At 27.8% G+C, this 26,363-nt stretch overlaps 1 long non-coding RNA gene across 1 annotated transcript in view; it reads right to left on the bottom strand.

Annotated features, from left to right (window-relative positions):
* The window catches only part of LOC147816900 (uncharacterized), a 58,862-nt gene that overhangs the window by 9,805 nt on the left and 22,694 nt on the right, over window positions 1–26,363 (bottom strand). The window contains exons 2-3 of the long non-coding RNA XR_015429484.1: window positions 3,362–3,412; window positions 514–555 (exon numbers count right to left, since the gene is read on the bottom strand). This is a non-coding gene — a long non-coding RNA (uncharacterized LOC147816900). The remainder of the gene's footprint in view (window positions 1–513; window positions 556–3,361; window positions 3,413–26,363) is intronic.

The following is a 26,363-nucleotide window of genomic DNA, read 5'->3' as shown; positions in this document are numbered from 1 at the left end:
AAGAATATAAAATGAACTAATAATTAGAAGAAAGGAATTTGTTAAAAAAAGGATTTATTTGGCTAATCAGGAAGATTTTTAAAAAATCGTCACACGTCATCGTGACACCTTAGGAATAAAAATTGGGTGATGTAGTTTGTTTATGCTACTACGATCACGATGATCATTTAAATAACCTGACATAACAGTGCACAGTAAAATAATTTTTTGATTAAAGATTTATGTTATCATTATAATAATTGTATTAATTATCAAAATATATAATATACATAACATAATGTATAAATATTAATTATTAAAAGAACGCTGCAAATCTTACATTTCTTTAATTGATTACCAAACTTAGGCACGCGTTAGAATTCATTTGAATATTCGAGGACACAAATAAAATGCTTAACTTAAAGTGCATGGGTGAAATGCAGATATGTGTGAGTGCACAATTTTAAAAAATGTTGGTGGGATATTATTTTTAAACGAGTTACTACAAAGTCTATCTAACTAGAATCAACTTACTTTAATATCATCAGTTGGGAATGATTCAGCAAATACTTTCGTCTGAAAAAGAGAGAGAAACAGAATTTCAAGAAACAAGTACAGTTCACTCACAAAATTGTTTTACTATATAAATAACCTTTGTCTTTCTCTTATAGAAATACAAAAGTTATTCATCATTTTTGATAGGATACACTTCAAGAGCAAGAAGCGTCTTATATAAATTCAAAATAAATGTTCATTTAACCCTCTCTGTAATGGACCCCATTTTTTAAAAAGAGTTTTAAAGCTTAAAAAAAAAGAACAGTTAGACGTTGTTGTTACCGTGGGCCATTAAGGCTCTTATTTTCCATTCTATGACTTCTGCTGCCAACACTCGTTTATAGGGTGGACCCATTCATTTATCCACAAATCGCAATTTTGACTGAGAACAATCCATGCCAATTCAATACCCCCAGAGGTATTACTTGTTATGGGTGGACTTTGTGATCCCACAGATTTAACGAGCATTTACTACAAGAGGAGTCGGCTGGATCGAACTCCCGTTCTCATAAACGTGAGTCCGCACTATCAGCCAGACTCTCGTAAAAGGAACATGTAAAAAAAGAAAGAGGCATACCGAGATTAATAAGTAGTTTAGAGGAGTGAGTTTCAAATACTATTGGAGGACTACGAAGTTGTCCTGCCATTATTTGTTGGGGGTGGCCTGAAGAATGCAATACAAAACTTTTCTTCCTATCGTTTGAGAAACAGCAGAAAACGATTCTGTTAGTTAAACTCACATTTCTTTTACTGATCGGTAAGAACGTTTTTTTTTCTTTTTGTTAATTTAAAAAATATTCCTTTCTTAATATTTTAATTGCGCTGCATGACAATTCGGATGATGGATGCTTCAGAGATATTGGTGTTTGATAGAGTTTATATCAGGGGGAAAAGTCTATTCATTCTTAGCTATATATATATATATATATATATATATATATATATATATATATATATATATATATATATATATATATATATATATATATATATATATATATATATATATATATATGAAATGAGTAGAAGCAGCAGAAAAACGATATTCAGAAAAGATTTGAGGCAGTCGTGAATAGTTTTAAAAATGTGCATTCATAAGCAATTGGCTAGTAAATTCAGTTTAAAAAACATTCAATACACATAAAATAAAGAAGTAGGGTTGTTTCAATTATTTCAGGAAAATAAAATGAGCGTTTTAAGTAAATAGAAATTTTTACCCCGAACTTCTGCATATTCTAACAATTTTTTTTTTTTTCAAATTCTTTTTTGTAATGCATCTTAAATGGAGAAAAAAAATAATAGTCTCAATTCTTGTCAAGATTTATGAAAAATTACACTTTATTCTAATAGATTCTGAAAACAATTAAAAGCTAATTGTCGCACTGTAAATGACTTATAAGAAAAAATTCTTCCCTTTTCAACAAACCAAATTTTTTTTTTTGTCACTAATAAAATGTTTCAAAATTTCATAAGTGTCAATACTTTGGAACAACTTACAACTTAACAAACATATTACTATTTCAATTAATAATAATGAAAAAAAAAAGAGCTTCTAAAGAAGACTCATTCACGGCGCTTTTCAGAAATCAGCGTTCCATTTCTATCCGATAGATGGCGTTACATCTATTCTAAATCAAATGATGAAAGAGTTAAATCTGGAAGAAAAATCAGTTATTTACATCTCTGGGTGCAGTATTCTATCTTTGTCATGCTATCAATTTAAATAATTTGAATTAACTGATTAAAAATGAAATACATTATTAATTTTTTTGGTTAACTATTCTTCAATGTTTTTAAATCATTCATAGGAGAAATTTATTTTTCGTAAAATTAATTTATACAAATATTTTAACATTTTAAAGTGTGCAGAAGAATTTCATACAGAGTTTCAAATACAAATTAGATAAAATACCGCCAAAAATGCTTGATACTTATTTATTATATTCATTTTGCAATATTTAAGTATTTTTACACAATGCCTCTGACAAACAGATAAAGCAATACAGACAAAGAAAAAACATCTGGAAGCATTTTTTATTATATCAGGGGTGATAGTGAGCATAACTCAAAAGTTCTGAAAATTTCTTGAATAAGATCATGAATAACGCATTTCAAAAAATAAATATCTTCATAAATTTAAATCATTGATATTTTCACAACATGAAATTCTAAATGAATTATATGCAGCATCATTTAAATAAATAATCATGTAAAAGTTTACTTTTATCTCTCATCACATTTATTACTCTATCAGAAAAAAATATTTACAAATGAAAGAGATGCCAAGTATATATTCTAGTTTCTAATGTTTTAAAATAAAATATACAAGAATTTTGATACATAAATGTGATCGATGATTTCTTAAAACTTCTGGATCTTGGATTTCTGGAAATTTCCGGATCGCAGTTAGCAAAAAATCCGGAAATCTGGATTTTTCCGGAGCACAATCATCTCTGATATATTGTAATATATGATAAAAGTTTGTTACTTCATTAAAATTTCCGAATTGTTCTAAGACTGCAATAAAGTGAAGAATTTGACACGCGTTTTTCGGATTCGCTAATGGAATCCCACAAAACTTTCGCAAATAGTATGGGGTCCCCTACATCAAAAGCAACCCTGGTAAAACTCACGATTCAAAACTTGTGAACGTCTTGTAGTTCGGACAATCCTCCATGATTTCGAGAAACAACGTTTATACTGCATTTTTTTTTTCATTCATAACGCTGTTCAAATTCTCACATTTTAAACAAAATATAAGACCATAATCATCCTTAAAATATACACACACAAAAAAAAAAAAATTACATTCAAGATTTATGCATACTTATTCAATTTCTTCCCATCTTTTATAGTCATACCCGAAGTGTCATCAGATCTAGATAAAAAAAATAACGAAAAATTAGATAAGTTTTGAAATAAAATGATCAAAAGATTTAAAAATGCAATACAAAAAAATAATACAAAAAAATTACTTGGGTTTAAGCAACATCTTACTGTAGAGTGAACAAAAGAGAAAACGGACCACCCTGAATGGTTCGAGGGGATGACCTCAAACATGTAAATTAATGAGTGCAGACAATATTTTAAGTTACAAAAATCAAACACAAAAACGTACTTTCTCTGAATCCTCCCTTTCAACGGACACCCAAAATAGTCGCAATCTGGGAAATAGGGGTGGTCCCAATAGTTTGGTCAAAAGAACGGTCCTCCAAAGTTTGGACCTTTTAATGTTAATTTCACTTTTTGAGTAGTTCGCCATATTTCGAGAAATTTTTTCAACGAATTGAAACATTCAATTATCCAAAGATAATTGAATGATAAAAAGCACATTTTTTCAAAATTTTTTTATTTTTTATAAATTTATTTATTAATAATTGATACAATTTTGAATGGTAAGGTATAAAAATCTTTTGCATCGTATTAAAGATTGTAATTTTAGATGGCAAAATACAAAATTTCAGTTAAATCGATCGTAATAGTATTTGAGAAGTCGAATTTTAAAAGAGACAATTCAATTTCTTAGGAACTATTCAACCGATTTCGGTCGAATTTTGTATTTTGCCATTTAAAATTATGTACTATAAAATGATACAAAAATTTTTATACCTTACAATTTAAAAGTTTTTCGATCATTACTAAATAAAATACTGAAAAATAATAAATATTTACTAAAATTTATTTTTTGCATGGAATTATATTTCAAGAAAGGAATTTCAAGCAAGGTGTGCAAAAGTTTTTAATTCCCTTAAAAAATTCTCGATATATAGCAAAATGCAAAAAATCAAATAAACATTAAGGGGTTCAAACTTTGGACCCCTCTTCTGAACAAACGATTAGGACATTATATCCCAGATTACAGCTACATATTTTGGAGAAAAAAAAAGGTATGTTTATTAAAGTACGCTTTTGTGTCTGATTTCGTAACTTAAATTATCGTCTGCGCTTATTGATTAGCATATTTGAGATCACCCCCTCGAACACTTAAGATTGAGTCCTAGAATGTGAAGATCTGATCATCAGATCAAAAGTTATTAAGGGTGGTCCATTATTTATTTTTTTTTGCTGTGCACTGTTCATTCATAAATTAATGAAAAGTATTTAATGAGTTAATAAATAGTTTTTTATTTAACATTGATTTGAAGGAGGCCTCGGTAGCGCAAAAAAAAAAAAAATTATAGTGAGTAAAACCGATATTTTTAAAAATCAAACTCATTAAAGATACAAATAAATACCCACTGTATATTTTTATTATTTAACACGACAGCCAAGGATAAGATTTATTAAAATTTACTTAATAATTACAATAAAAAAGAATAGCAATCAGTGTCTTCAGAGAACAACTGTTTGGCGGCTTCAGAGCTAGATTTTTTTTTCTCTCCTTGTTATCAAAAATTATAATAAAGAAAAAATTTTTTTATAAACGATAAAACTTTACACTCTGAAAGTATTTTTAAAACGTTATTGTAATTAAAAGAAACAAAAAGCACTATAATATTACAGGGATTTTCAAACTAAGAAAAACCAGGTTTGTCTGGAATAAACCAGTGAGGTTTTAGTAACTGTTTCAAATCGTTTAACCAAACAGCTTTTAAAAAAAAAGACCAAGTCAGTTTTTTTTTATCAAATCTTTTTAATGAGTAACTTTTGTATTTATATAAATTTTTTCAGTTTAAATATTGTAAAATGACAAAAAAAAAAAAAAAAAAAAAAATTTTCCCGCATTTTTTACCATTTTCAACTTAACTGTTCATTAGAATTCATTTATCTTAAATAAATATTAATCTGCAATTTAAAAATGTTTGCGTAGAATTTGAGTTTCCCCCAAAACACCTATGTAAAATAAATCAATGTGTCAAAATTGAAGATAAAATTACGAGATCTCTTAATGATTAAAATAAAATAGACCATCAATAATTAGTTTTTAAAATGAGCTAAATCTTGTAACTATTGAAAGAAATGAAGTTTCTCAAACTTTATTTTTATATACTTGTTAAAAATACCTAACCCCTGAATAACTTTTAATCGAATGATCGGATCTTCACATTCTAGGAATCATTCTTAGTGGTTCAAAGGGGTGACATCAAATATGCCAATTGACTAGTGCAGACGACATTTAAAGTTCCGAAATAAGACACAAAAACATACTTCCTATGAATAAATATACCTTTTTTTTTAAAGGTAACCGGAATCTGGGAAATAAGGTTCCCATAGTTTGATCAGGAGAGCGATCCAAAATTTGAACCCCTTAATGTTAATTTTACATTCTGCGTATTTCGCTACATCTCGAGAACTTTTTAAGCAAATTAAAAATTGTGCACATAATTAAAAAAATTCGTTTAGGCAATGATAATTCCATGCAACCTTTTATTAAATTATAGGCGAAAAATTTTGAAGTTGTAAGGTATACAATTTTTTACATCATTTTAATGTATGTAATTTTATAAGATCAAATACAAGTTTTGAGTTAAATCGGTTGAATAGTTATTGAGAAATCGAATTTTAAATATACGACATCTTTAAAATTTTTTTACTCACAAACAATTCAGCCGATTTCGCTCAAATTACAAATTCAAAATTTTAGTCATGCAAAATCACATGCTTTAAAATGATGTTAAAAATTGTATATCTTACAATTCAAAATTTTTTCGACTATTTTTTAATAAATCTTTGGATAAACGAATTCTATGACGTGTGGAAATTTTTTTAGATATGCTTTAAAATTTCTCGAGATATGGCGAAATACGCAAAAAGTAAAATTAACATTCAAACTTTGGAACGATCTCCTAATCAAACTATGGGGACTATATTGCGCTTAAAAATCTCAAATCCCAGGATGCGCTCAAAAATCCGAATCCGTTGAAAAAAGAGGTATACTTATTATTCAGAGGAAGTACGTTTTTGTGTCTGATATCGTAACTTAAAATATCGCCTGCACGTAGCATATTTGAGGTCATCCCCTCGAACCATAAAGAATGAGTCCTAGAACGTGAAGATCTGATCATTCGATTAAAAGTTATTCAGGGAGGTCCTGTTTTTTTCTCCCGCTTTTTGTTTAAAGTTTGCTCACTGTATATATTTGTACAAAGATATAGCCAGTATGCTTACATTCACTATTGTAATATTTTCAAATTACAATTATGATACTATATTTAGAATGAAAAATGATATAAGAAAAAATATTTAAAATATTTTTTTCTTAATGGTACAGTACGTGAATAAGAATAATGTTATACAAAAAAGTAAATTGCTTTACAACCGTTATATGTGATTACATTTATGTAACCCATTTATCAATGTTATCTTTAATTTCTTATCTTTAATTGAGAAAATATATTGTCTTGAATTGGGTTGTCTTAACAGCATGCAGGGCACGAAAATGTTTCAGACTTTTATAACATGAAATAATGTTTAAAAACGAACTAAAAAACTTCTCATACATAAAATAAATCATTTTTAAGATAGGATGCAATAATGTTAACAAATGATAACACATTTTCATTACCTCAAAAACTTAAAGCATTGTTAATAATGCATAATTTTAAAAAAATAATAATTGAGATGCTAATCAATTGTAATCCTTAAATAATAAAATAATTTTCAAAACCGTGGAAGTTAATTTAAATAACTAAATTAAATAAATGTAAAGGTATGAAAAATAAACAAAATTCTATAAGGTATGAATGTCAAACTAAACAGTTATGAAGGCATCTTTCAATGCCCAAAATACCTAAAACTTTCATTGGAATCTAGAAAAAGAGATGTTTTTTTTTTGCCTTTTCAAGTTTTCCTGCTATCCAAATTATTGGTATTAGCATCACTATTTGTAGGGGAAAAAATGCACACTTGATAAAATAGAATAGGAGAGCTCAACCAGTGGACCGCGAGCCACATGCGGCCCGTCAGCTGTTGATATGCGGCCAGCGGGAGCTTCTAAACGCAATGATTTTTTTTTTCCCGAAAAATATTGAATTTTATTTTGTACTATAATGGGTTTGCTTAATTTTTAGTTTTTGTTTAAACATTATAAATTTTCGGTAATAAAATATTAAACTAAAATTTATATTGATATGTATATTTTTTTTCTTTGGATAGAATTTATACCTCCTACCCCCCTTAGCCGCTAACATGACTAAATATGCATGCGGCCCTTTGTTAATCTACCTGCTGCGCAATTGGTCCTTCATTAAAAAAGGTTGCGCAACCCTACAATAGAATATATCTAAAAAAAATATAATGTTGTTTATTCTTAGCCCCCCCCCCTTTTTTTTAAATACAATTTATAAAAAGTGAGATTCTCAAGAGGCACTCCCTGGGTGTACCCATGCACGAAGAATTATAAAAAAAACATCAAGCATTTCTCATTAAAGGTATGCTTATTATTAACTTATAATGAATCCCTTAATAAATGTGTTTTTGTAGTACATATTATTTCATTTCACATTCAAGATTATTATCATAAACTATATTACACAGTGTATTATAGGTAAGCAAACAACTTTTAAATTGTCAAATTTCAAAATCGTTAAATGCGACAAAAAAAAAAAAAAAAAAAAGGTTGAGAATCACTGATCCAATCAAATCTACGTAAAAAGGAAGTTGTAAATAAAATAATAATTGAATGAATTAATAATTGAAAGCATAATATTAATAATTGAATAATTAGTAATTTAATTTATAGAAATAAAACTGACAAGCAGTATCTTATAAAAACATTTTTGCAATCTCATGGACATATCCTAATTACATATGAAATCATAATTCTTAATTACATAAATAATCTAATTATAAAATCATGTTTAATAAGAAGAATTTTGGGTCTTTCTAAAATAATAACAATGAAGAGAAAATATGTTTACTTGTATATCTAGTTCATAATTGCGTAATAACGAACACTAAGTTAGAATTATATAAAAAAAAAAATAGGGTAAAAATGGAATGCAGGGGTCTGTCCAGACATTTTGTGAAAGGTCCGTTTTTCGTGAAATTGTGAAAAAATTACTCACATTCTTTCAATCAGGGTCCGCTTTTATGAATTTGTGCAAATAGGGTCCGTTATTGCAACAAAAAAAAAACTTTTTTAAGGAGTTTTTAAATTGTAAAGACATACATGATAATGCTCAACACTGTAAAATTATAAATAAAAAAATTTAATTTAAAAAAATAAACAACAATTGCTGCTTCTAAATTAGAGATGCAACATACAAATATTTGGTATTTAGCCTATACTGCTGAACGCAGAATATTCATTTCGGACGAATAATGGAAGAATCGTCTGCCGAAGACAAAACTTAATTCGTTTACATCCATCTTTCCTGTTTTCTGCCCTGGAAAGGGTTTATTCGATTGACAAAATAATAATGAAGATAAACAAATTTTTGAAGGGTCCGTTTTTAAGTTAAAATATTTTGTGAAGGGTCCGTTTTTAAGTTAAATTATTTTGTGAAGGGTCCGTTTTTAAGTTAAAATATTTTGTGAAGGGTCCGTAAACGGACCCAAATTTCTTCTAAACAGACCCCTGGAATGACACGGTTTATTCTCTCACTATTTACAAAAAACATGAGACCACCTAGCAAAGACGATAATGTCCTGTATTGAGCGAAGTTTTGAAAATTAGAAAGCATAAGAAATGCTTATGAATTGAGTAGGAAGCATCTTCGCTTGCAAATATTATCTCGCTGTTTCCTCTGAAGGATCACAAAGAAATTTAATCGGGTTATAACAATTATTCAGTTTAATTGTATTTAGGAAAGAACATTTCTGATTCGACAGAAATCGTATAAATAAAGTGGTATCGAGGTTTAATCGTTGTTCATGTCTCACAATAATAAATTAATTAAAAAAGAATGGATTAGAAATGTAGCTCACTGATGGACTTCCATTTAATACAATCCTCTCTAAAGAGCACAGTTAGATTTGTGTGTAGAAGATTAAAAACTTCTATTGCACGTTCCTCATCAACGGAAAGATTATTTCCTACGTTCAAAGTAATACACAATTAATCATAAAACCATCATACAAAACAATTTTGCCTTTCAACATACACAGATTAACTCCTCAACTTACTCACTTTTTCATATTAAAGATAAGCGTACAAATATCGAGGATCAGGAAGTAATAAAAACTCTCTTAATAGTAACAAATCAAACGTACATTTTATTTCTTATTTGGAAAAAGATTTTAATAAACATTAAACCAGTGAAAGATTTTGTTTTCTCCCTTAAGAATAATAAGGTACATAAACTTCAAGATCTTATTATTCACTTTTCTTTTATTAATTTACACTTCAAAATTCTTTGCTCCGATCTTATAAAAGCTAAAATGAAATGATTTCCCCAAATCATAAGAAAAATTTATATAATTTATATTTCGTTATTAACTTTCAAAACCCTATTTTATAATAAGATCAAATTTCATTTTGAAAATTTAAAAAATTTGTTTTCAATAAAATATTTTAATATAATTAAAAGCTTTAAATATAATAAATCTCTTGGTAATACTATATTTAATTATAATGATATCAGCAAAAATTTAGGGAAAATTAATCTATCCGATTATGAATATAAAAAAGAGAAATATTTTGATTTTGTTGATAGACATCATAAACATATTAATCACTTGTAATTTAAATATTATAGAAAACTTAGAGCTTAGGAATTGGACGATAAAAGGCACAAAATTTAGACCCATTTACCACATATCAATCAATAAAATTCAACAATACTTACTTAATGATCTAAATAGTTTTTGCTGAAAGATATCAAATAGATTCTCTTTACCTTTAGGTAGTTTAACAGTGAATGGAAAAGGGCTATTTATTATTACTTTAAAACTTTGTTTTCAATAATAAGGAAAATTTAAACCACAGTAACAATTAAAAAATTTTTTCTAACATTGTTCAATCAATTGAGCAACTACAAAAAAAAAAATGTTTAATTACCCCCATAGACAACGATTTCAATTACTATGCAATCTTCTGTAAAAAATTCTATATTGAACTTTTAAATACGGATTTAAAAAAAATAGTAAAAATTTTAAACTTAGTAATTTGAAAAATAATATTATCATTAAAAATATTTTAACTTTATATAAGAGGTTAAAAATTAAAATCAGCAATATACAATTTCCCTACTAATTTTCAGTCCAAAATTTCATAAAATTCTTATAAAATTTAGAACAGTCACATGTGGGTCTAATACTTATCTAACTATACCTGGCACCATTTTCTCTAACTACTTAAATAAAATTATTAACAATATTATTAAAGAATGTTTTTCTTGGATTATCATTAATAACCAACCGGTTTTAGAATTTATTAAAAAAAATAAAATTAATTCTATTGCGACTTTTAATTTCCATGATGTCTTCAGTAGCATTCCCCTTTCTAAACTAAAAGATGTCCTTCTGAGTAACTATTTAAAAATATCCTTTTAATATTTTCATAATTGGGAAATTCTAATTAATTTTTGATCTTTACAATGGAAAAATGAAACTGATGGAATACCACCGGAATAAAAAATTTTATCTCTCTTGGCTAACTAATTTTTGTACTATTATTAAAATACTCTTACTATTAAATTTGTTTTTTGATTTATTGATGATTTAATTATCTTTAATTTTCAAGATTATACTATTTTATTAAACGATATTTACCCCGAAGAAATAATCTTCGTAATCATGATGATAATATTAATTTTAATATTTTGGATTTGGGTATTATGAAGGTTGAAAATATCTGCTTTGTTGATTTATACGATAAAAGAAATTATTCTAATTTTAATATAGATGAATTAATTACTAATGTTTCTAAAAGCATCTATTTAAATCTCATTTTTAATCAAATGAAGAGAATTAAAAGAATGTGTAGTAATGTTTACTGATCCAAAAAACAAATAGACAAACTCTCTCTCCAAAAAAAAAATAAATAAAAATAAATAAATAAATAAATAAATAAAAAAAAAAATTAAAAAAAAAACAATGGATACCCAACTAAAGTAATTAAATTCTATACAAAATTATTGAGTAAATTCTATGTTATTATTAATAAGCTTACTAAAAACTTCTTTGCTTATTTATATTTTTACCATCTGCAAATCCGATTAGGGCAAATCCGTGGCTAAAAATCTGTGCAAAACGGGCAAATCATGTTCCTCTTTCTGTCTCTTTTTGAATAAATGTTAATTTTCTAAAATCATTAAAATTGCATAATTAAATATCCAACTTATTAATTATTATCTTCTTTAAATTACCCAGTATAATATTACTACCTCTAGCGTACATCGATTTTCAGGCCAATCCTTGAATCAAAAGGGCTTCAGTACTGCCATTACGCCATTAAACAAAATCACTCGATAAACGCTTTTATCTCTATTTGCGTTCCTATTCCTAAATTTTTTGACTGGCAATCTTATTACGAAAATATTTTGAATCATTCTTGAAAGCTTCCCGTACAAGTAAGTTCATTTGAATTCGCTTTATAGATGTCTCTTGTGTTTTGTTCTTTAGATTTTATTTTCTGTTTTGTAGATATATTTTGCTTTGGCTATATTGATTCAATATTAGAAAGCACTCCTTTTTGCGGCTATAATTGTGTGAGCTGACGAAGAGATTATATCTTTTTAATTTTTTTTTGCATTTCGGCTTTGTAATATATATATTTAAAAATAATTAATATTTTATTTTATTCTAATAATTTTTTTTCTTTCTCTTTTCATTAATTAATCTTTCACTAACTAATCATTAATCTTTAATATTTTCCATGTTTTCTCTAAATTTATATATATATATATATATATATATATATATATATAGTGATGGCCAAAAGTGTGGATATTTTTTTAAAGTTTCATGTTTTTCAACTTTGCGTGCTTGTAGAATATATTAATTTTCACTTAAATACAAACGTTTATATATCAAATTGAAGGTAATTTAATGTAGAATTTAATAATAAATAAGGTATTACAATATCTGTATCACGAAAAAAGTTATGCTCATTTTAGTAGAACAAACAAATACAAATCGTTTTGAATAAGGACGTGTTTTGTAATAAAAGCGTACTAGCCAATCACAAACACTGTTGTTCTTAGGACCAATCAAATGTCTGTAACTATAGTTTAGGTTATTTGGATGGTAAAAGAGTTATTGTTGTGGAAATATTTTGAGGAATGATGCATACTAGTACAGTACAATTAAATAGAGTATTGTTGTTTTTGATAGTTAAAGTCCTTTTTTTAATTAAACTAATTTTAAACAATGTCATCAACAAGAAGAACTAATTGGACATCTACAAAAAGTAGCCGAATTGTCATATTGAGAGAAAAGGGCCTCTCTTATGCTGAAATTGCAAGACAAGTTGGTGGTTCAGTGACTTGTCCTGTTGTACGAAAGTTCTGTTTACGTTATGAAAAAACGAAATCAGTGGAAAATAAAGCCAAATCAGGCCGAAAAAAATGCACAAGTGCTACTGCCGATGGAAAAATTAAACGGCTCTGCCTTCAAGATAGAAAAATTTCATCAGATGTCATTAGATGTGAAATGAATGCAGCGGGTATTGCAGTAAGTTCAAGAACAATAAGAAGAAGGTTATCAGGATTTGGACTACAAGCTAGAATTCCAAGGAAAAAAACCATATTTAAATCAAAAGCAACGCGAAAAACGAGTTAAGTGGGCTAAAGAACACATTAAATAGTCAGAAAATCAATGAAAGCAAGTAATCTGGAGTGATGAGAGTAAAATATCGCTCTTTGGTAGCGATGGTAGAAAATACGTGAGACGTAGAGTAGATGAAGCACTTCATCCTGATTGCATTGAAGCAACTACAAAAAACCAAACAAATGTCATGATTTGGGCATGTATGTCTGCAGATGGTGTGGGCCGAATTCAAGTGATTGATGGCGTCTTGTATGCCAAAAAATACATTGAAACTGTCCTGAAACCAAAATTGATACCTTCCATCAGGGATCTCTTCCCCAACAACGCACCATTTATTTTTCAGCAAGATTCAGCTCCATGCCACACAGCAAAAGTATGCAAAGCATGGTTTCAAAATAAAGGCATAGATATATTATCATGGTCAGGAAACAGCCCTGATCTCAATCCAATTGAAAATTTGTGGCGACGTTTGAAAATTCTTGTACGAAAAAAAAACGTCCATCCAATAAAAGGCAACTTATTGAAGCAATAATTGATTCTTGGCACCATGTGATTACGAAAGATGAACTCTAAACACTCTTTCACTCGATCGATGAAAAGACGCTGTGAAGCTGTCTTAAAAATAAGGGTTATCCTACTAAGTATTAATTGTGTAAGTATCACTTTAAAAAAATGCAAATCTGTGAAAGTATAACTTTAAAAAAATGCAAATGTAAGATAGATCTTACTATTAGTTGCATAACTTTTTTTGTAATGCAAATATTGTAATACTGTATTTATTAATAAATTCTACATTAAATTACCTTCAATTTGATATATAAACGTTTGCATTTAAATGAAAATTAATATATTCTACAAGCACAAAAAGTTGAAAAATATGAAACTTTCAAAAAATGTCCACAATTTCGGCCATTACTGTATATAAAATTTTGACATATTTAACAAATATTAGTACATTTTCAACACATGTTAGTGAAATATATTTCTCTATTGCTAAATAAATTGAATAGTGAATTTCAATATTTAAAATTTACATCAATCAGGATATTTACGATACTAAAAGCAGAAAGTGTCACAGAACAATATATTCGACAATAGAGCACCATAAGGGTGAAAGTACGTCTTAGTTCGGAAACCCACGGATAGATGACAGCACCATTGATTTGTGAGGTCACTTCCTCAATTAAGACTTAGATCTGAAGGGGAAGGAAATTCTCTCCAGTTCTCTGTAATGGATCCGCTCAGCGGCCGATCACAGAACGTTCGATTCCACAGATTTTACGAGCACGTACATATCATTTCTCGGCAGGTCTTAGCAGAGTCGAGGATCGAACCCGATCCTCTAACCATTGGGCTAACACCACCCAGACGGTAAATAATAAATTCGTTGGGCAGCATAATATTTCGCAATCATAATTGTAAGTGATTTTCAAAGAAATTACCTACAGTGTAGTATTACAATGTAATGTGTGTTAATAAAAAGATTTTTAGCTAAGAAAGTTACTTATCTTAATTTAACTTATTTTGAATTATCAATAAAGCTGTTACCAAATAACAGCAGCCCCTACTTATTAAGAATTATTGATTGATCCCAACCGATAGAAGTTATTTTAAGAAAAGACAATGAAATAACAAACGCAGTGCAAATGACGTTTAAATCGACATTTCACTGCACATTTCTAATTAGAAAACGCAAAATACTTTCAACAAAAATATTTTACAAGTTTGAGGCCAATAAATTTTTCTAAAAGTTAGAAACAGTTTAAATTAAGACCCAATTAACTCTCATAAATATCTTTTCTAAGTAGAATTATTATTATATCAGAAATTGTTTATTGGGTGATAGCCTCGTTGTAATGTGACGTTAATGTAAAAATAATAATCAAAGAGGGTTTGGCTTCAGTCAATAAATTTGGCTTTTATAAAGTAGCTTGTTAAATCTTAATTTAATGGAACAATAGTTTGATTCTAAAATTATTTTACAATTTTTCGTATTTACCGTTTAAAAAAAGGACATTTTTTGTGCTACAATAGCAAATGATTTGAAATATCTTTCTTAAGGGCAGTGAGAAAGAAATGGCAGGTTAATAATAAGTCATAGCAATAAGAAATTTGAGAACAATGCATAGTATAAAGAAAAACCTAAATGAATGTATACTAATAAAAAGAAAACAAAAAAAAATCTACGTGGTAGCGTAACAATTTTAAAAAAGTATAATTAAATAATGGGTTGAATAGTTCAGCGCGTGGCCAGATAATTAAAAAAATTTTAAGACATTTCGGACGATGGTAGTAGAAAATTTAAGACGTTTAAAATTCTTAGCAACATATTCCGACAATTCTATTCAGATTGCGCCTATTCTTCCATTTTGAGAATCCAAATGTGTAAAAAAAAAACAATATACCTTTTTTTTTCTTTCTTTTTTTTTTAAAGATGGCTTTTGTAAGAGAAAAATTGTGTTTCTTTCGTCTTTAAAATATTTTGTATCCACTTATTCCTCACAAAATCCTTTTCCTAAATCAGTTGAAAAAATTTCAATAGTTTTGTTTAAAAGAAGAATGTGACTAAGATTAATTGTAATTCAAAAATTTGCTATAGCTATGAATTAGGCAATTATATCAGGGCCGTCCTAATAGCATGCAGGGCACAGAAATGTTTTAGGTCCCTATGGCATGTCATACTACTTGAAATATAACATTTTTAAGATATGCAGTCACTTTAAAGCATTTTGATTACCTTGAAAACTCAATAAACATAAAATGAAGCATTTTTAAACTTATGCATCATTTTAATAAAAAAATTGAGATTCTAATGAGTTGCCATCCTCAAATAAAAAAATAATTTTCAAAACCATGGAAGCTAAATAAATTTTAAAAAATAAAAAGGTATAACAAATCAACAACAACAAAAATCGAATGGTATGAAATATTTTGTCAAACTTAGCAGTTATTAAAACATTTTTCAATGCACATCAGCCATAACTAGTTTAAATGTAGTATCACATTGCTGTGCCATTCGAAATTTTTTCAATTATTACTTTACTTAACTCATTTTAAACACTGTAGTGGTCGAGAGTGACATTATGACTTAACATAAAAAACTTTCTCACATTCATTTTTTTACAGGAACCTTGTGCAAGCGGATATGGAACAGTGTTGGAACGTAGAAAAATAGATGCCTTTTTAAGTTTTTCTCGTTATAAACTACTCCAAATGATCGGCATGGGTAATCAATCACTATTTGTAGAAAGACACACTTTATACAATAGAATAGCTGTTCTTAGCTGTTTTTAATAAAATTTATAAGATTCTCACTGTGCGCATGCGTAAAGACGGTACTGAATTATATATTAAGCATGTTATGTCATAAAAATAACGTTGAGTTATATATAGTCATTAGAGTTTATAAGAAGAAAATACAAAACAGTGAGTATAAACAAAACAGAGAGAGAAATGTCATTCATAAAAAGATAAAAACTAAATGATTTTAAAACTATTAGATTTGTCACAACTTGAAAAAATAATTCATTTGAGCAGGGTGACTCAAATCAAACTTTAGGTTTATGTCAATCAAAATAAATCACTTTCTATCATTTGTGTTTTGAAATAACTTTTCAAGAGTAAAAATATATAAAAGAAAAAAAAAATGTTTTTTTTAACAAAAATTTGCAGCTGAATGCATAATGTCATTTTGATAAGTGATTAAAACAAAAAAATATATTTCCATCAGCAGAACGAAATTATGTAAGTTTCAGTCAAGAAATTTTATGAGTTTAAAAATGACCGATATTTTAAACTTGGTAAAAGCCGATGCATTTCAAATGGATCTTTCTTTCAGAATACTATTTCTTTGCGAATTTTTATTCAGATTTTGACATACCAAAAAGTTTTATAAGTAATCTCTTTATCTTATAATTAACTTGAACTAATGGCCACGAAATCCAACTGGGTTCAAACAATTAAATAAGTGAAGTAAAATTATCGAATCAAATATTAAATAACATAAACTTCATTAGATAAAAAAAATTATAAATTTTAAAAATTAAATTTTAAAAAAAATCTTGCGTAACATAACCAAATCGTTTAATTAATGTTTCCATATTCATTTAATCTTAGATTTCAATGAAAGACTTTTTTTGACATAATATCTAAGTGACTCAGGCCTACGATGAAACACGCAACGGAGATTCTCCCACCTATGAACAAATGACGCAACTTTTCTTCAGAGCAAAGCTGACGTCACTGATCATGATGTAATAGAGTGACGCAATAACGCAAAAGGAAAACCTCTACAGCTAAACCACCAAGTTAGAGGGGCATGCGTGACATTACACAAACCTATGAAAGGTTTTGGGACGATCGTCTGCTGTCTAGTGCGCAGCTATTGCTCGATACATAAGAGACAGCAAACATTATTCTACGATCCGCCAAGGATTGAAATTAAATCACGTTAACAACCGTATAAATGCATCGAGATGTATAAAAAAAATATGCTAATTAAAACTTCATGAATTGAATTGGTTTAAATACGACCGATTTGTTGCGGGGGCTGAGAGTACATTTAATTTAAGAAAAGTCCATTTTGAAATTTTTCTTGTAAAAATTGCAAATGTAGTGTTTGTTATTGAGCGAAGAGTTAAAATAATTTATAACTATAAAACATTCTTAAATTATCACTACACCTGAAAGCATTTGTATATCAAATTTAACTGAAAATTTTAATTTAAAGAACTGAGGGGAATTTATATTTATCACACACCACAGAGTCTATTTAAATAAAAGTTTAGAAATCAGGGATTATTAATTCTTTAAAATATAGTTTTTGTGTACTCAAGGTTTTTCGCAGAATAAACTAGTTATTCGATAGAGCAGAGATTCTCACCCACAGTGCAGCGGCACTTCTGTGTGCCGTCAATATTCTTAAAGTATGCCGAAAAAATTTTAGAAATGATATAGTAAAAATTATAATGCTTTTTTATTACGAGTTAAGTTTAAATTAAAGAAAAGTAGATATATAATATTATAAATATATTTTTTATAACTTTTCCACGGTTTAACGGCGTGAACATCATTGTCGGCGATAATCTCTGACAAGCTTAAAATGTTAAAATAAATAGGTAATTTAATGACTATTAAAATTATTCATAAACAAAAGAAAGCAAGCTAAATACTAACTTACAAAAGGAAATAAAAGTTAACGATTAAAATAAGCTATGCAATTAATAGTTATAAAAACAAATGAACAAAGGATAACGAACAAGAAAAAACAAGCTAACAATTAATAATTAGCAAAAAAACAAGTTAACAAGGAATCACAAAAAATAAAAATTAATGTAAAAAAACTAACAATCAATAACTGTAAAAAACTAACAATTAATAATTATAAAAAAGAAGCCGACAGTTTCTTAATACAGTTTCTTGTGATTAATCCCTTAATAAACGTACATATTAATTTATTTCACATTCAAAATTATTATCATAAACTATTTTATGTAGTGTATTATAGGTAAATAAACAACTTTTAAACTTATTTTTTTCTTTGTGTGCCGTCAAATTTCGAAATTGTTACAAGTATCCCTCGGCCAAAAAAAAAAAAAAAAAAAAAAAAAGGATTGAGAATCACTGCAATAGAGAAAGCATACATAAAGCATTTGTATACAGCAAATCGATAACATGTTTAAAGGCTAGTTGTTTTTATTTTTTGCAAGCATGCAGGTAATCGTTACTAATAGCTAACAATGCAAGAGCTTACAGATCTATGTCAAAAGTAAATGAAAGGTTACGTTGAAAACTACGTGCGCAAAAATTAAAATTCATCAATATTTTTCATGGGTGAAACTTAGCGATTCTTTTATACTGAGAACTGTACTTACGCGACAAAATATTTAACAGGTGAAACATTCAGAGAGGTTTCTTTTTTTTTTCATAGTAAAATTTAAAATTCGATTAATTAAGAGAATATGCAGCACATTATAACAACATAAAAGTTAATTTAAACATAAGTTTTTTTAAAAAAACCTACTGTATTACCTTCTTAGTCACTAAATACTAGATCAAATAATTGTTCTAGCTACTCTAAAAAATATTGAATATAAAATATTTACATGAAGAATAAAAAAAAAAAAAGGTTTACGTTAATCTCTTTATTTAAGTCGACACATATTTTAAACTGCTAATATCTTATCACATATTGTTTTCGAACTGAATTATTATGCTTCATATAAAAATAACTAGCTTTGCCTTTAAATTCAAATGATTTTATTTTATTGAAAACTTAAATGTGTCCAATAAAAACATATACTTGTAAAAATGAATTTAAACTTCGAATGCATTTTCATTTTTCTTTTTTTCCTTTACCCAAACTTTTAATGCATATAGTTTAAATTCAAATTTGATAACAATTAATAGGTAAAAAACCCTTTTAACAAATACGTGAAAAAATGCACAAATAATAAGACTTTATTTATTAACTAGTTAATCTTAAGATGAATCTTTATATTTTCAACTTAATTAAAAAAGTAGTTACTCAACTCAATTTAAAAGTTGTAGTACTGACATTCAATAATAAAAAAAAGAGATATCTCCAATGGTTTTATGTAACATAACATACGTAAAATTAAATTACAACTTCAAGTAAAAGAAATTTTTCATTAATTCATACTTTTAATTTAAAATGAAAAAAGTCATTCATATAATTAAACTTACAAAAAAATACAAATTTAAAAAGACATAAAAATTACATAATTTTGTATATTAGCTACTTATTATATTTTAACAGCATTAACTCGTTTAAATAGTAGTTATAAGAAGAAGAAAAATTAAAACATTAGAAACTAATATTTAACACAAAAAAAAATTTAATAATAATAATTTTATTTTACCAAACAGAGCTAGCAATCAGATTATAACTAAGCAAAACCATATAAACTATTTATTTTTCAGTGTGCTGCGTTTTATTCAGAATGATTAAAAATTTTAATTTTAAAAAATTATAAAATTAAGTATTAATAAACGAAAATAAATAAAATATAATAAAAATTTGCATACTCAATGTGTTTTTATATTTTAATAATGATAACTCTTTAAATAGTTACTAATATATTCTGAATGTAACATTAATTTAAAAGAAATATATATAATATTTGGAAAAAAATGTATATTTAAATGACTCCTTTGTAAGTAAAGTAATTCTTTTATGCAAAATATGTATCCGGGATTACATACCTGTCGAATGACAATGCAGTTTGGAATGCAGGAGAAAATAGAACTTCCGAAATGCAAGATATCCATAGTCGTCTGAGACATTGCAGTTCACTGTCCCTTATTCAACAACTCAACAACGCAGACGATTGAAATCGTCTGTCTGTCCAGCCTTTCATTGAACTGCTAGATCTCCTCCGTTCTTGGAATTCTCCAAACTGCTCATTGGACAAACAGCCTAGACTTAAACCTATCATTGCGATCGATACAAAGAGTCTAGCCTGCGTAGCCAATCAGAACTCTTGTTTTTCAACCTAGCAACTACGGCTACTACCGCCAAAAAGGAGATAAAAAAGAAAATATTACTCTGAAAATATACATCCATTCTACGTACTATCTTTTTCGATAAAAAGACTGCGACTGACATATTTCTAGGATATGGAAAGTCAGAGCGGAAGAATGTTTTTTTTTCCTTCTTTTTTTTACTAACGAAATGGAAAAAAATTAGATAATTTGGACGATACTTTGCTCGTAAAAATGTATTTTCTTGAGGAAACAATTCTTATGATGACATTCAAAATGAATTTTCACGTTAGAGACAGTCTTTAGGATTCAAAAGCTTGAACATGAATAAGATACAGATAAATTAAATTACACAATTATGTTATTTCGCTGAACGATACTCCGTTTATTCAATTGATTTAATTAACCACAAAAATCAGTAAAATTAGAATCGTAGAGTCCCAAATACTTAAGAAAGCAGTGGTATTTCGCCTTACATTCGATTCATACATTTTAAGTGAAATAAAAATCTTTTTCTCACAATTATAAAACTTATTAAATAGAAAAATGCAATAGTAACGTTTCATAATTATTATTTTACTTCATAATGTGTAGTTAAAAAATGCTTTTTTGAATTTTACAATGTAATTTAAACAAAAAACAACTTGTTTTTAACTAGATACATTTTAAGTGACAAAATACTGAATTTACATGACATCGATCGAAGAAAGAGTCATGTTAGAAATAGGATTATTTTTCAAAACAAATAGAACAGTTTTAACAAACGAAATTTTTTAGTGCTCGAAGAAGAAATGAAATTCTATAATTTTGAGTATGTATTAAACCTTTTATTATGTATTCAGGTGTATATACAACTGAAAACTAATGATCTCCTATATTGGAATATCGTGATAGATCGTTAGAAAATATTGATACATCAGAAATTCTTATACTATTTTGACAGAAATGTGTCTTACTCAAATGAAATTGATCCAATATTCAGGATTCAACGCTTGTTATCGACTTTTGTGATAATATATATTCAAAATTGTGTTCAATAATTATCGTTATCTATAATGCTCCCGTCATTATCATATTCAATATTTATCACGGTTCATAATTATCGTTATCGTGACCTGTCGTAGAATAGGATTGTTTATTGTGTATTCGATATTGATCATTAGAGCCCGGATTTTGATGACCTAAAAAATCTCAATTAATGCCCTTAAAAAGTGCAAAAAATGCCCTTATGAACTGCAAAAAATGCCCATAAAAGTGCAAAAAATGCCCTTAAAATGCGAAAATTGCGCTAAAAATGCCTTATGACATGACTTAAATAGAAGTAAAAATATTGAACTAAATGTTTTACTCTTTAAAATTATTATGAGTCGTTTCAAAAAATATAAAGCAATGCAAAACTTGTTCTACGTTCATTAAAGTTTGACAAATATGTTTTATATCCAAAAATAACAAAAAAAGGAAAATATATTGACTCCAAAACATTTTCATTTTGTATAGAAACTTAAATGAATATAACAACTTCCATCTCATAATATTACTAAATATCAGAATTACAGTGGATTATTAAATTTTTTTTTTAATATTTTGAAATGTAAAGGAGCGTCTCTTGTCTGAAAGCAAATTTTTATACCAGGAGAAGCTTCTTTCAACGTCTACTGATGGTGCGTACTTGAAAAGGACGGTCACACTTACTGACAATTCTTCTTCAATTTGAAAAGATGTTGCTTCACCTGTTAATATCCTAGAAATTTTCTTCATTGTTTGAAAGCCAGTGTAATAATAAAAAATAATAAAAATTAGAAAAATTTAAAAAATGCTTAAAATGCAAAATACGCCCCAAAATTTTAAAGAAAATGCCCTATAAATCTCAAAAAATGCTCTAAAGGACAAAAAATGTCCAAAAATGCAAATGTCATCAAAATCCGGGCCTTATTGATCATCATAAGACGCGTTCTTCACGTCTTAATAATATATTTTTTTTAAATAGTGTCCGAATAATAACGATATTTGACAATAGATCGCCTTCTTCAAGGACGGTCACACTTACTGACAATTCTTCTTCAATTTGAAAAGATGTTGCTTCACCTGTTAATATCCTAGAAATTTTCTTCATTGTTTGAAAGCCAGTGTAATAATAAAAAATAATAAAAATTAGAAAAATTTAAAAAATGCTTAAAATGCAAAATACGCCCCAAAATTTTAAAGAAAATGCCCTATAAATCTCAAAAAATGCTCTAAAGGACAAAAAATGCAAAAAAATGCAAATGTCATCAAAATCCGGGCCTTATTGATCATCATAAGACACGTTCTTCACGTCTTAATAATATATTTTTTTTAAATAGTGTCCGAATAATAACGATATATGACAATAGATCGCCTTCATTGCTATATATAATTAGATTAAATTATGAGACGCACTGTAGTGTTTTTTAATAATGACATGTTTTGCACGATCCAATACTTTTGTAGTTAATAGTAATGGTTTTTTTTATAAACTTCCTGTTTGTATTTATTTTCAACGTATTGCATTACTACATTACACGAGCAAGTGCAAACAGTCACATCAATAAAGCTGCATCACCTGACAATTAAGATTTCCTTCTTTACCTAAAAAGGCACTCATAAAAGTCTATAAAGAAGAAATATCCATCGATGCAAAAGGTTAAAATGACAATGAAAGGTTGGGAAAAAAATCTCCTGTGAGTTTTTGAAAAACAGCGTTCTTCTACCTCAATGACGTCTTTACATTTCTATCGCGATTAAAAACTTAAGCATTAAGTGTGTGAGTACAACCTGTGTTAACATTTTGTCAAATCGGTCATTTTACAGGTCACTCTTTCAGGGGTATCCTAGGAGGGTCCAACGTCACTCCCACAATGAGGACGGGTAGTACAGAGAATGAAAGAACATCCATGCCTTGCCCGGGATGCGAACGCATCATCTTTCTAATGCACTGCCAGCTGCCTGACCCCTACACAGTTCGGTCGCTGTTACTCAGCATTGAATGCACTGCATGCATTTCAAGAGCGAGATATAGGCTGATCAGTAGAGAAATACCTGCGCAGACCTGCTTTTCCCGCCAAAAAAACCTGGGTTTAAATCTCTTTTTTTTCTTCTTTTTTTTTTCAAATAATATTTTAAGCCCTAAATTGAAACTAACTAAACCATTCAAAAGTATCTCAGAGTACTTCATTTAACTATTAATCGATTTTTTTTTAATAAATAATTCAAAAATATCCTTATTTTTTATTTCTTAAAGATGCTAACATAATAATAAAAAAAAAGAGCTGAATATTTTAATAATACAATTTGTTTTAATATAAGTGAAATATTAAAATAATATCAAAATATCTGTATTCTGTTATTTTACTATATACAATAATTACCATTATTAATTGAACTTTATATAAATATTTCTTTTCTTTTCTTTTATTTAAAGTTTGAATGAATACAAATTTTAATAAGAAATATTTAAAGCAATATATTTTATATGTATTTTATATTAATAATCATTAAAAAAATATTTGAAAATAATGGAAATGATGAAAAGGAAGAAAAATGCCAAATGAGTTTCATCTAAAACTGTAAAAAGCAAGTTTTAGTATGAATGGATTAATAAACGATTCCTTCATTTATTTAAACACTATGGGGATCTTCCTCTAATAATAAAAAATAGTTTGTCCTTATTTGTCTTGATTTATAACTTTTTTGTCCCAATGTGTTCGAAACATTTCATCATACAAATGCAAATTTTAAAATGATCGATTCGAATTTTTGATCCAACATCTTTTTATTTTAACTAGTTAAAATCAAGTCCTAATTAAAATCACGAAATTCAATTGTCAAAACTTATGAGCTAATTTATTATTTTCATACGTTAAATACAGAAACGCATCTTTAAGATGGAGTTTTGTTTCTTCTTCACGATGAATCAATAATCTCACAATTTTTTAACTGAATCCCTTTTGAACACAAATGCTTTTTATTTCATTTCGAAACCCTACTTTAAAATTATTTGATGTTTGGAACTCGTTTATAAATTTTAATTAAATATTGGTTTAAGAGAACTAACCGATACTTTGTTTTATGCCACTAAAATCTTCTCAAATATTAATATTGAATTGTTCGGTGCTACTGTTCTGAACAAAAAGAACTCTCTGAAACTATATTTTATTGCAAAATGTATCTTTATTACACTCTTTTTAATTGTGCCCTTTTTAAAAGTAGTCTGATATGTGTAGATTGTAAGTGAAAAAATGTCATTATTTTTTATTGTTGTCCCAATTTTTCCCTCGTCCTTACAAGGTCTTTTATATCCTTCTTAACATGATGCAGAATAAAATGATATACAGTTATATCGTATACTGTAAAAAAAGGCATTACAATAATGTATAAAATTTTACTACCATACAAATTTGTTAAGACTAAAAAAAGTTCTCAGATTATGGATTTGGAGAGGCTGTATTTTATTTTAAGCATTTCCGGGGACATCATAACTTAATCGCTTTAATTTATACAGATATTTTAGCAACAACACAATCAAGCATTTAAAAATTATATACTTATTTTTATTGCAAATATGCATCTACATTTAAATTTAAAAAAATTTTATGAGATTTTTCACTTGGCTGTATTCGAACTAAAACTATTTATAAAAATAATAAAACTCTGGTTTAAAACCCTACCAAGAGATGACATTTTATATCCGTCGTTGAACATCCAGACTGGGACAACTAATGTTCAACTCCGTAGTCATTTTGAACCAATTCAGAAGACCCCAGAGGTATTGATTTGTCATTGCGACTATAGTGCATCAGTCACCATTTACTTCGGCGGCCGGCGGGGATCGAACCCACGAACACTTGGACTCTTCCAACTACGCTATCCCAGCCTCCTTATTGTTATTAGAAATATTTTATTTGAACATAAAGGTAACCGAAATATTAAATAAATTATCACAGCCCGGGGTGGGCCTTCTCAAGAAGTTCTTTCCAGGCTAACCTTTTTACAGTTTTTATTTTTTAAGGTCTTTATATTATTATTATAATAATAATAAATTATAGGTCAATAAAAATCTCATCATCACCAGTTATAAGTACTTCCAGGAGGAACGTTTTAGGGAGAACTGCCCAGTTTTGATCATCTGTATTATTATAACTGTTGAATATCAATTTCATTAAAATCTGGAATATAACAATTGTATTAATATTGATTTCATTTTAGACTCTAAACGTTTAATTCTACATAAAATAATGTAACACTTTTAAAATATTTTCTCTTTAAATACAGTGAGTATTGTCTCTTCCTTTTTAAGAATGACAGCAACGGATTTAGAGGAAATTCAATTTTGATTTTCTAGTCTAGTGGAGATCTTCCTTCAAGAATGGGGGGATACTACAAGTGATGCAGTGATGGGTTGTTAAAACGTGGCTCTTTCAATTCTATTTCGAGTCACCTGGCGGGCCGCAGTTTGAAAAAGTTGAACAACAGCCTCTTATACAATAACAATTAATAGTTGAATTATTAATTATAAAACAATAGAACAGAAGGATTATAAAACAATTTGCTTACATTTTAATGGGAAAACAGAGGCCGATCAGCTTGAATAAGAAGTTGGACAGCCCTGTCTTAAGTGATACATTCTATAATCCTTCACAAACATTCTTTCACCATAA

This window comes from Parasteatoda tepidariorum, chromosome 1, assembly GCF_982258835.1.
Source record: "Parasteatoda tepidariorum strain Cologne lab strain chromosome 1, Ptep-v5.0, whole genome shotgun sequence".
Classification (NCBI taxonomy): Eukaryota; Metazoa; Arthropoda; class Arachnida; order Araneae; family Theridiidae; genus Parasteatoda; species Parasteatoda tepidariorum.
The sequence above is the reverse complement of the archived record's forward strand: the minus strand, read 5'-3'. Positions and strand labels throughout refer to the sequence as shown.